The following is a 12,164-nucleotide window of genomic DNA, read 5'->3' as shown; positions in this document are numbered from 1 at the left end:
TCAACGGTCCAGTATTGAAATGGTGAGATGTGGTACTTTCAAAAACTTTACGCTTTCTATTTGGCAGTTTGTGTTCTAAATTACTTGTGTGTACATACTCAGAGTGGACTATACTACTGGTGTTTCCATACTAAGAGAGGACTATACTACTGATGGTTGCATACTGACTGTGGACTACACCACTGGTGTTTCCATACTAGTAAGGACTATACTACTGATTTTCACATAGTGAGGACTATACTACTTGTGTATTGCATGATAACTGTATACTATGATGACTGGTGTTTACATATTCCTTGAGGGCTACACTATGGTGTTTACATACACAGTGTGGACTATACTACATATATTTACATACTCACTGTGGACTATACTATGTGTATTTACGTACTGTGGCCTATATTACATGTATTTACATACTCAGTATGGCAAATGCAGCATCACCAATTGAATCCTACAGTCTGCTGGACCACTGTTACTCCATGAACCAGTATTTCCTCCCCTGCGCTGCACATTACAGGTTTTCCTGGATCCTACACATTGACTCAGAGCAGGACAGAGAAACAGTCTTGACAGTGTTTCTCATGCGTGGTCCTGCACATGTAAGACATCTCTGACACAGTGAATTCAACCGCGAGACAATAAACACACAGTTGGTTGAATGCAGTCTTGGCCTCTAGGTGGCGCTCCTGCTGGGCATCTCGTAGGACTTCTTTCCTTTCAACCTGTGCACCAACAACATTCCCTGATGGACGTTTCAGCCAGGCACCATCGCTCAGGAAAACTCCCAGCATGCAGTGGAGCCACTGTGTTTTCAGAGCCTGCTGAGCGTGGGACTGACGATTGCTCTTCCTGCTGCGACAGCTCCGTCTGTACGGCAGGAACCGTGCTCTGTGCTGCTCCGTGCTGCTCCGAGCTGCTCTGTGCTGCTCCGTTGACAGCATGGATTTATGACAAAATTCCCAGAACTGCCTCCCGTGCAGTGGAGGCCAAATGACTTATTGTGTGTGAAGTGATTTTTTTATTGGCTTCTCTCATGGAGATCTGCATCTGAGGGCAGTATAAAGTCATATAGATCAGAGAAGACATAACACTCGTGTGGAAGACACATTTAGACAGAGCAGGATAAAAATGTCAGAATGAAGAGTGTGATTCACGTTGCTGTGGCCACACGTCTGCCAGAAGCTTACGATGAACATTCATCCTTTGTCTTATGAGTACAGCAGGAATGGTGTCTCGAAGCTGAGGATAACTGTTTATTGACAGACCCTACTTTCTACTTAAAGACTCCCTGAACAAAATCTCTATTAAAAATAAAGATTTTGGTCAGTTTGACTCGAAGTGACCTCTAACGCCAGATAAAGAGAAGTGAGAGAATGCGAGAAGAGTTCTCAGCTGTGTGTACGCAGCAGTACGTCCTCCTCTCTGCTGAAAGCACGGATATGAAGTGCAGGGTGTCTGCAGTGTAAGGATGAGTCCTGAGAGAGAAGGGAGACTTGTGGCGAATCATGTACACACACACACACACACACACACACACACACACACACACACACACACACACACACACACACACACACACACACACAGTGAACAGTGAGAGCAGACCACACATCCCATCTGTGACTCAGATGTTAAGTTGTGATAAATCCTGTGCTCATGAATATTTAGATAAATCGTGTGCTTATGAATATTTAGATGAGGCAAACCCCCTACTGAGATAATGATGTTTGCTAATGCCACAACAAATGGAAGTAATAAACACACAATTAATTATCAGAGAAAAACAAACAATCCCTACATGCAGCATAATTAACTGTGGAGTCTTGACATGAGCCATTAACTTATGTGCCTGTGAAAGTCATATACATAATTAGTATTCCACACTTGATCTTAAATAAAACAAAATAAAATAAAAAACTCACAAATGTCACATTCAAGCAAGGTTCAGATACTTATTTGCTAGTTAAAAGCAAGGCTGAAATGAAGTGCCAATGTCAGCATTAGCATTTACTCACATGCACTGTGAACTAAACTAAATAAACATGTACTGTAAGCTTCCCTAAAGTATCCCACTATCAGATGGCAGATGAGCACCTCCGTCCCCTGTAATCAGACTGTAATCAGACTCCCACAGGGTTCTCCACAGGGTTCTCCACAGGAGTGCACTCTTCGGGGGTTCACAGGAGTGCACTCTTCGGGGGCTCGTAAGCCCTGAGTCCTCCTCACCCAGGCTAGCTCCCCCCCCCCCCCCCCCCCAACTCCTCACAATCTTGCCCTGCACCTCCACAGCTGTGGATGGACAGCAGCTGATATTCTGTACCATGTTTCTACATTAAGACATACAGAAAAGATATAAAGAGATAAAGTCAAAGAGCATTAAAATGCGTGATGATTGAACAGCTAACAATATGGAGTTATTGATATCCTCTCAAATCCATATTCTCGAGAGACAGTGGCAAGCACCCTAAGAACATTTTCCATAAGAATACTTTTGTTCAGTATCAGCTGATAAAACCTGAACTATCACATATTACTACACACAGACGTACTGTAATGTCTGCTCCGCAGCTCATCGTAAGAGGCACAGTCACATTTCAGAGAGTTATGTGCAGTTTGGCAGTGATGAATATAGTGTGCTGATGGAGAATGTGACCTATCCTTTGATGATAAAACACACTTTTTGAGCCTCCCACTAAAAGTGATCTCTGTGGAGCGGACAGAGACGTATCACCCTGCCACACCATCATGAACTAATGGGGAGATGTGCTCATTTCTTATCACATGTATTGATGTGATTGGCTGACCCTATGGGCATCTGAGGGTGAACTACGCTTTCAAACTGCTCCTTCCCCCACAGGGCTTTGAAGTTGGCTTCTCACTGTGGGAATACCTCAGGAACAAGGAGTCTCATAAGAAGTGGACACATGATCACAAAGCTGAACTTTGAATGCAGAACTTCGACCTTCTTCTCCAATTGGTGAGGTTGTGCCATCAGTTTATTTGGGCTTAATCAATCAAATAAGATTATAATTTTTTTGTCTGTATGAGGTCCTTTCCCCTCAGCACTCCGTGCAGTGACTGGACTGAAATATCGAATACAGTCACCTCATTAATCTCTACTGAAGAGCTCTGAGGACCGAAGGTACTGCTCAGAGATCATGTTGGCTGTATTATTCTCCCAGAACCAAACCCAGAACCAGGTGTGCAGTGTAAACCGCTCCTAATAGGCCGTGAGTGCCTGATGCTTTATTCAATTTTGCTTGTGCACCACCTGTGTGTTCCCTGGGTGGAGGGTGTGTCCTCTGTGTCCTCTGGATGGAGGTGTCCTATGCATGGTGATTTATTTGTGGCAGCAGCTGGGACGCTGAGACCCGGGCCCACGCTCGGCCGTGAGCAGCCGCTGACTGACAGGATGATGTCCACACCCTTCTCATGTGACGCTGTTGCTCTAACAGATCTGCCTCAAAGGGCTTTGTGTTACTGAGCCTAGCACTGTGCACCATGGTAAACGCTGACCTGCTGAAGTCTGGTCTTCCCCACCACTGGGGGCTTCTAGTCAGGCACGGGGGAAGGTACCCTCCTCCTCCTCACCACCACCACCACCCCCTCCCCACTGGTGATTAAACACCTTTGAGAGGCTTAAGCTTATCCCTTCTCTGGACCCGAGGGTCTTCAGTGGAGGCCACCGTCTCTGTGGCACTACACCGATGACATACAGCTTTGTATTTGATTCAAACCTCTTCAGTCATTACACGGTGACCTGAGGAATTCTGTCAATTTGGAGATAAAGAAGGACAATAGTTTTGTGACCATAAATAATTGTACCAAACAGTTTTAAAGCCAGATTATGTAGTTGAACCTTTCAATCATGAATTCTCTCTCTCTCTCTCTCTCTCTCTCTCTCTCTCTCTCTCTCTCTCTCTCTCTCTCACACACACACACACACACACACAGAAAGGGTTTTCAAAAAGCATGTATACCAGGCTGCCCCCTGCAGGTAAAAATGGTGTCCCTACTGTTCCTCTGTAGGGGAGACCGGGTATGGTTGTAACATGGGGAGAGTTGTAACACCATCAGTTCCACCGATTATGGATAAGATATGAGTCATATGATCATTCCAGTATTTACCCAATTCCTCCCTGATCCCACATGGTGAATATCAAGGCTGTAAACAGGCACATACAGATTCCATAGAGAAAAAAATGATTTTGAGGTGAGAAAGTACATTTCTGAATCAAGACTATATTTTGTTTAGTACTTATACTATTGCAGATAAAACCATATGAATTATATTACATTAAACTGTAGTTTCTCAGGTAAATAAAAAAAAAATTTCCCTGTTAATTTCAAGTAACCTTGAGCTAGTTAAACAATAGCTGACAGGGGTGGGGTGGGTTGTAAACAGAGCTTTAAAATGTGTTACAACCATCACCTTACATACAACCAAGAAAACTTTCTTGATTTTTAATTATTTTAAAGAAAGACTGACAGAGGTCTACCTGCAAATGTTCATTAAGCATACATATTGTTAAATAAGTTTGTTCTAGTACACTAATTTACACACCCACCCACACACACACACTTCTGAGTAAAACAGAAAGTGGATATGAGTTATGGTCAGTCACAGAGAGAGAGACATTGTTCTGGATTGTTATTTTATAAAAAAAATTTTTTTGAAGCATTTTGCATGGTGTGGCCTCTGTTTTTGCTTCTTTTGTCTAATTGTTACAACTTACCCCAGCATGTGTTACAACCTTGTATTTGACATCAACTCACGATGGCTGTGATATTTCAATTGAAGTTTGAATTGGTGCCCTTTGTAGTAAACAAATGGGTGTACTTTGTATAAAAGTTTGAGAAATCTAGCTCAAAAATTCAGTGAGTTACAGGTGCTGAAACAAAAAGTGTTACAACCATACCTGGTCTCCCCTACTTACAGAAAAAAAACCTAAACAAATGCAAGAAATCATGTTGACATTCACTGTATGTGTATCTTGACATTAGTACGGATGTGTGTTTGTGACTGTTTTTTTAAAATAGTATTTTCAGTTTTAAGTTCCTGTTTAAAAGTTTAAAATCATGTTTAAAAGCTTAAAAAAATCTTAAACATTAGGTCTATATATAGGGCTGGGTATCGATTCAAATTCCAAGAATCGATCCGATCGGAATCGATCCGATAAATCGAGATTAAGAATCGATTTATTTCGATTTAATCCGATTTAATAGATTCGATCTGATTCGATCCAATTTGGGGTTTAGTGTTATTAAAAGTGTATTTGAGCTGTTTCCTGACTATGTACAGAAGCAACATGTTAAAACTAGTATTATATCGATATTAATCAGCAAATAGTTGGTAGTTACTGATGGCTGGAAGACTGGTGAAAAGGGTCATCATAAATCTACCTTCAAGAAAGGTAATAAGCAGGACAATAAACAGAGGATATCTTTGAGGTGTCTATATCTGCAACAGTGGACTCCTACTGGGACACTAACCAGTGCATTATTATTATGATTGAAATAATTAAGAATTCACCCAAAAGCTGTTGCTACCAAATGCATTTTTATTTTAAAAGTGCTCACACTTAATAAACTGAAAGTATAAAATGTAAACGTGTATTTTTCTTTAAAGTGCGAATATAAGAACAGAACTGTCATGTTACGGTCCCCGACCCCTCCGTGTTGGGCGTGTGTTAACGTTGTCTGCGTCTACTCGTCTGCGTCTGTAGATCTCCGTGGGTGCGGCTGCGTCTTGTGATAGTCCGTCTCACCTGTGGCTCGTCTCGTCACGTGGGGTTTGTGTGTTCGCGCAGCGTCCTGTGCTCGTCGTTGTTTGAGTCACACATGTTCTATGTAAATGTGTTTTATGTGCGCTGTCTGCGCTTCGGTAAATGTAATAAACTTAACGATTTGGAAAGTGCAAAGGATTCTGTCTCGTCCATCGCATTGCGCCCAACGTTACAAGAACATTTTTAACTTTTTTAAACTGTAAAAACACTGAGTAAACTGTCAGTGACATGGAATAACTGTAAATAGTCACTGACACTGGATAAACTGTCCTTCTGCTTTTAGATTGCCGATTTGACTATCGTCGTTACCGTCACTGTCCGACGCCATGTTGTTTTACAGTTAGTTAGACCGAGCACGCCTGCGTGAATTCAGTGACGAGGCGGGGGTAAAAGTTCACTAAAAATCGATCTTTGGACGTACGAATCGATTATCAGATCATCATATGCGAATCGATTCTGAATCGGAAAATCGATTTTTTTTCAACACAGGCCTAATATATATATAAGCATAATAACCCTAACCCTTCACTTTATTATATAGTGTAGCTTGAATAGACTAATTCTGCTTATGATAGATAGATAGATAGATAGATAGATAGATAGATAGATAGATTGATTGATTGGTGGAAAGCTAAGCACAACTAGCACCTTCACACTCATCTGCTGAAGCATACTGTCTCAGGGTTGCCAACTCTCACGCATTGAGCGTGAGACACACGCATTTGACCGTCTTCACACGCTCTCACGCCACACTTCCGATTTCTCACGCCGAAAAAAAAAATCTAGTTTATTTACCTCTGATCCACATCTATGATTCAATGTGTTACTAGTTCGCTCTGGCGCCAACCACCGGCGATCGATCGATCGTGATATAATACTTAATTTGTGTCCATTTTACACCCCGGTAACAATTTACGTTCGCCAGCAAGAAGACAGTCTAACTGAGCATGTGCACAGTGAGTGTAATCACTCTAGCTTGTTTCTGTTTGGAGGAATTCGTGGTGTTACAACCGTTCCATGTTATAACTGTCCCTGGTCTCCCCTACATTCTATGCTAACAGGTAATAGTTGTCTCAGCACAGAAAGAGATGAGAAACGAGTGAAGAATGCAATGTTTTATTTTTTTCTCAATGTTTTAATCCCCTCCCACTCCCAGTGAAGCAAGTTTCCTGTCCCTGGGCCTAGACGCTTGGGACCCCGGCAGAGTTGGTCACGTTTTTCTGAGCGGCTTCTTTAGCCTGGTGAGCCTGGAGCACTGCGACGGCCTCATCAACCTTGGAGCGCAAAGACTCGGGCGACTCCAGCATGTGGAGCAGCTTAGAGTTGTCCATCTCTAACAGCATGCCCATGATCTTGCCCGCCAAGGTGGGGTGCATGTTCTGGATCAGAGGGAACATCCGCTCACCCAGCATCTGCTTCTGCTCCTGCGGGGGGGCGGCCGCCAGAATGGAGACCGTCAGAGGCTCCTGGCCCTGCACGTGCACGGCGGACTGCTGCATGGAGACCTGGGGCTGACCGCTCAGGTGCTGCTCGGTGTTGCGCACACCTGCTGCGTATTTGTACTGCAGGAGCCGCGAGAGGGCCCATGGTCTGCGGGGTGACGTGCTGGCTGGACATCACGTAGAGCGGCTTGGTGGCCACGATGCGCCCGTTCATCTCAGTCACCGCCTTGGTGGCCTCCTCCGGCGAGGAGAAGCACACGAATCCGAAGCCCTTGCTGCGGCTGCCGTCCATCATCACCTTGGCACTGGTGATGGTTCCAAAGGGTGAAAACTCTTTTCGCAGGCGTTCATCATCGATACCGTCGTCCAGGTTCTTCACATAGAGATTAACGGCCTGGTAGCGTGTCATGCGATCCTGCTTCATCTGCTCAAACTTCCGCTTCAGCTCCGTCTGCCGCTCCACTTTCTTCTGAGCGTGGCCTACGTAGATGAGCTTACCGTTGAGCTCCTTCCCATTCATCTCGTCTACGGCCTTCTGAGCATCCGCATGCCTCATTTGCCGCTGTCGTCTGTCATAACACAGATGCTCATCACGTTGCCGTATTTGCTGAAGACTTTTTTCAGTTTTTCATCGTCCATGTCTTCGCCAAAGTTTTTGATGTATACATTGGTGACTCCTTGGCCCTGGCCCCGCGCTCTGCCTCGTGCTCTTTGCGAGATTTGAAACGCCCCATAAACACTTTTCTGGCATTGAGCAACATGCCGTTAACAGGCAGGCCATCTGATAAGTAGGGGCGCTGGGGTTCATCTTGACTCGTCACGGTAAATGTTGAGGTTTAAAATCGACTTAAAATTCTCGTTTTCACACTTGCGTCATTTAAAATATCGATGATAAAGAGTAACATAACAATCAAGACCTCGAAACTCGCCTGTTCTCTAGTTTGGCCTGTTGCTAACGAGACTAGCTCCATAGCAACGCGTCGGTTTGTTAGCTGCTGTGCTGGGTCTCCTTCATAAACCCGGTTCAGTTGGCGTCAGATCCTGCGTTGCCTATTATTTTTTTGTGAAGAATCAGTGGCAGGGACGGACTTACCTTCATTGCCTTCACTGCTCTACTGAGAACACTGATCGACTCAAAATTTGCTCACCTCACTTTCATCTGGTTTAGTTTTCATACTGTCAGAAAATCGTGATGTCATCAGAACACAACACTACCAGGGTAGTTTATTTGTCTATGATCTACACCTGATTCAATGAGTTACCAACCACTGGTGATCGATCGATCGCGATATAATACTTGATTGGTGTCCATTTTACCCCCCCCCAAGATCAAATTTCACTCCAAGTGATGTTGAAAAGTTGGCAACCCTGGAGATAGCAAGTACATCTACATCATTTGGCAGACGCCCTTATCCAGAGCGACTTACATTTTTTTTTAAACAAGTGAGCAATTGAGGGTTAGGGCCTTGCTCAGGGGCACCTCAGTCATGGCCTGCAGGTCTGGGAATCGAACCTGCAACCCTCCGGTCATAAGACCAGTTCCCTAACCACCAGGCCATGACTGCCACTGCAAGTAGTGGAATGTGCGATGTGCATGGCTGTAATGCAGTAGCACAGACATGGAACTGAATCACAGTAAAAAAGGCTAGACATGTTTGTACTGTTTCTCTCATCGTTAGTGTTAAATTTGAGATTCAAACCCTGCTGAACATAACGCAGTGTCTGAATGCTAGCGCCCCCTGACGAGCAGTGTCGGCATTTATCTCTGTTTGCTTGTTTGTTTTGTTTGCAGTGACCTAAATAACTACAGTGTAAGTGTCTTCTCTCCTGTAAGAAACTGCTAAGCAATTCCCTTGGAAGACATTGGCAAGGGGTTCACATCAGTAATGAAGTCCCACCACGTCTGCTGTCTGCAACTAAGAAATAAGACAACTAAAACAGAAAACAATACAACAATTCCACTGCTTTTCTAAATAAGTGTACATAGTAAAAACAAACGATGTAGTGGAAAACTAAAGAGTTGTGAAATAGACCTTTGTTACATTTTACCAAATCTTATTGCGCTTACAGTTGGGTTGTAACCAAAGCTACCAGCAGGTGGCAGTATTACAATAGGTCACAACAAAGCCGAGTGCTTGTTTTTAATTTGAATGTGTTTATGTGTAGATGAAACTCAGGGAGGTTTGTATATGCTGTACTATTTTAACAGTTAATTTTAAAATATCAATTTAAATGTTATTTACAATGTCCAGTTCTAAAATTGTTACACTTTGATTTACGAGTTTCAGCACTTCTAAGGTAACTAAGGTAAGTTTATAATGGGCATCATAACGGGGGTGGTGTGATAAACAAACATGCTTATTAACAGAAAGCCAATCACTGGTGATGGTATGGAGGGATTCAGGAGATGTCTTTAAAGGTTGTATTTTCAACAGCCCCAGTTATGAGAGTGTTGAAAATGGTGGATGTTAGCAGTCACCACTAGTGTAGATGTGTAGAAAGTGAATCCCAATCAAAGCCTCTGTGCTGCAGAGCAAGACATGAAAAGAGAGAATGATTCGTCCTCCTGGCACCAGATCCCTTCAGTGCTCTGGCCATGTTGCCGTCCCTGCACACAGACCCGTTTACTGCATCACACTGTATCTGCCTGCTGTGCCTTCTGGGTAGGAATTGGGGTCTCTAAGCATTAATTCATCACCTGAGGCTTTTGACATGGGAGGGGCCCCTGCTGTCCTTGCCTCTATGAAACAGGGTGTGATGAGGAGGGAGGAGGGGTTGGTTGTCCACGAGCCTGCCGGAGCCTCTCCATGGGGCCACAGAGGTGTGTCCCAGTGGCCCTGGGACCAGTATCATTGCATCAGTATTCAGCACAGCAGGTGCCAGGCTGCACTCATCAGCCCTCTCTGTGTTTACGCCTTCATCTAAAATGCAAAGTCACATGTTGTTTGGACATCCAAACGAGAGATAGGCAATGTTTTCCTTCAGGAGTCATTTATGGGTGTGCTGTGCCACACTTACAGTGAAAGTGTTACTATTCAGTTATGCAGAATTTGGAGATCTACTTCTAATCATTTCACTGGATAGAGAAAAAATAAAGAAAAAGATGAACAAACAGGCATCACAGGCGTTCTCATGGCTCATGGACAAATGACCAATAGATGTGTTATGAGGTGTTGTGGAAGAACAATGTCAAAGCAGCAGGTTCAGTGATAGCAAAGAGCACTTATCTGTGAGATTATACACATTTGACCATCTCGTTGGTACTGGTGCACATCACAAGTGATGTATAAATACTAAATTGTTGATTTAATTATCACCTATTTCAGGTATGACAGAGATAAGACGAAGAACCATCTATTCATGTGTGACGTGATGCACAAAACATTTATGACTGACTCTGCTGGCTCTTCAGACATTACCACGCTCGGTTAATGGATGTCCCTAGGAAGCACTGTTACCAGTGCCAGTGTTAGATGGCTGTCTGATGTCATTTGTGACTCAGATTTAAAAGGGTCCTTTGCACTTTACGACTTTCAGTTCCAGGAACTGAAACGTTGCTTGCGTTTGAGGACTGTGTAGCCCAGAGTGAACTGAAGCCTCTTTGTTAATGATTCCCCTGTTTCTTACCATCGTCTGTTTGCTCAGTGGCATTTCCGGGCCCTTGGCCCTCTGTGCCCAACCTGGACCCAGTTTGTTCATTATTAAACCTTCATTCCGCATCTCGGACATCAGCACCAGGTCTGACTCAACATCCGCCAGTACTGAGTCCCCTGTGCTGGGCCCTGTGTCTCTGCAGCTCACCTGAGTCTAGACGATTCATCACTGATGCTGCTTGTCCATCTGTGTCCCTGGTACATGAACTGTGAGGATGGCTGCATAGTCTACTCTTTCACAGAGACACTGCCGACATCCATATGAATACGTTAGACATTTATGTGCGATCGATACCCGACTTGTGGAGAATCGGTGGGTACTGCTCACAAGTGCCTGCATACCTTACCACAGAAATCATGGACCGAGCTCAGGTCCATTCAGGAATTTATGGCTGAATGGATCGTTTAACACAGTCTTCTAGAAGACATAAGAACCTCTTTCAGGTCTGTTTCACTCAGTGCTCACACAAACTTACAAACCGTTTCCTTCTTTGTCCTGTTTTGGAGTAAACATTAGCGATCCTGGAGTGTGGACACCTCCATCAAACAGGGAGCAATCGGAATAAAATATCAAAAGTGGTGTGGAATGCGATTGACCTTTAGGGAAGATCCATGACTCTGGCCTGTGTGCAGCTGCTGCCGCACCATTAACCTTATCTCCCGGGATGATAATGGACTCCTCCGCTCCTCCACCTCTCCTACGCAGCACCTCTTGGCTCCTCTGTCAGCAGCTGCCGACTCCATCTGTCCTGAGCATCTCTCCTCTCACTGGTGGCGGGGGAGAAGGGCCGCTGCTCCCAGCCTCCTCTCTGGCCTTGAGCTCCCAGCTCCAGGAGGGCAGGAGGGTGGTGTTCTGATGGCCACTCAGAGGAGTGTTATGAACTGACCTTCATTCTGACCCCTTGCTGAGTTTGTTGCACTGTGAGCTGGGCTTAAAGGGGAACTCCAGCGATCTTGGAAAAAATGTATCTGTATCATTCACTGGTATCATTAAAGATTGTTCTGGTGTCACATGTGCTCGTCTGGGGGAAATGTTCTTTTGATGTTACTAACCTGGACTTATAGCCTTTCAGTGAAATGCTAATGCCAGCTGAATGTTGTATATTTTTCCATATTTCCAATATTTTTATTATATTCTATTATTATGTTCTTGATTTCACAACAATTAATTGCAGCATCAGAATGTATGCAGCTTGTAGAGTAAAACACATTATACTGTATTTCATGTATTTATTTTTGTAGCCTGGTACAGTAAAGTTCATCACCACCCTGAGCAAATA

The 12,164-nt window shown here is 44.1% G+C and overlaps 1 pseudogene; it reads right to left on the bottom strand.

The window, feature by feature from the left end:
- Positions 1 to 6,910: 6,910 nt before the first annotated feature.
- On the bottom strand, positions 6,911 to 11,051 carry LOC143502283 (polyadenylate-binding protein 1-like; annotated as a pseudogene).
- Between the last annotated feature and the right edge of the window lie 1,113 nt (positions 11,052 to 12,164).

The sequence above is a fragment of the Brachyhypopomus gauderio genome, chromosome 2, assembly GCF_052324685.1.
Source record: "Brachyhypopomus gauderio isolate BG-103 chromosome 2, BGAUD_0.2, whole genome shotgun sequence".
NCBI classification, from domain to species: domain Eukaryota; kingdom Metazoa; phylum Chordata; class Actinopteri; order Gymnotiformes; family Hypopomidae; genus Brachyhypopomus; species Brachyhypopomus gauderio.
The sequence above is the reverse complement of the archived record's forward strand: the minus strand, read 5'-3'. Positions and strand labels throughout refer to the sequence as shown.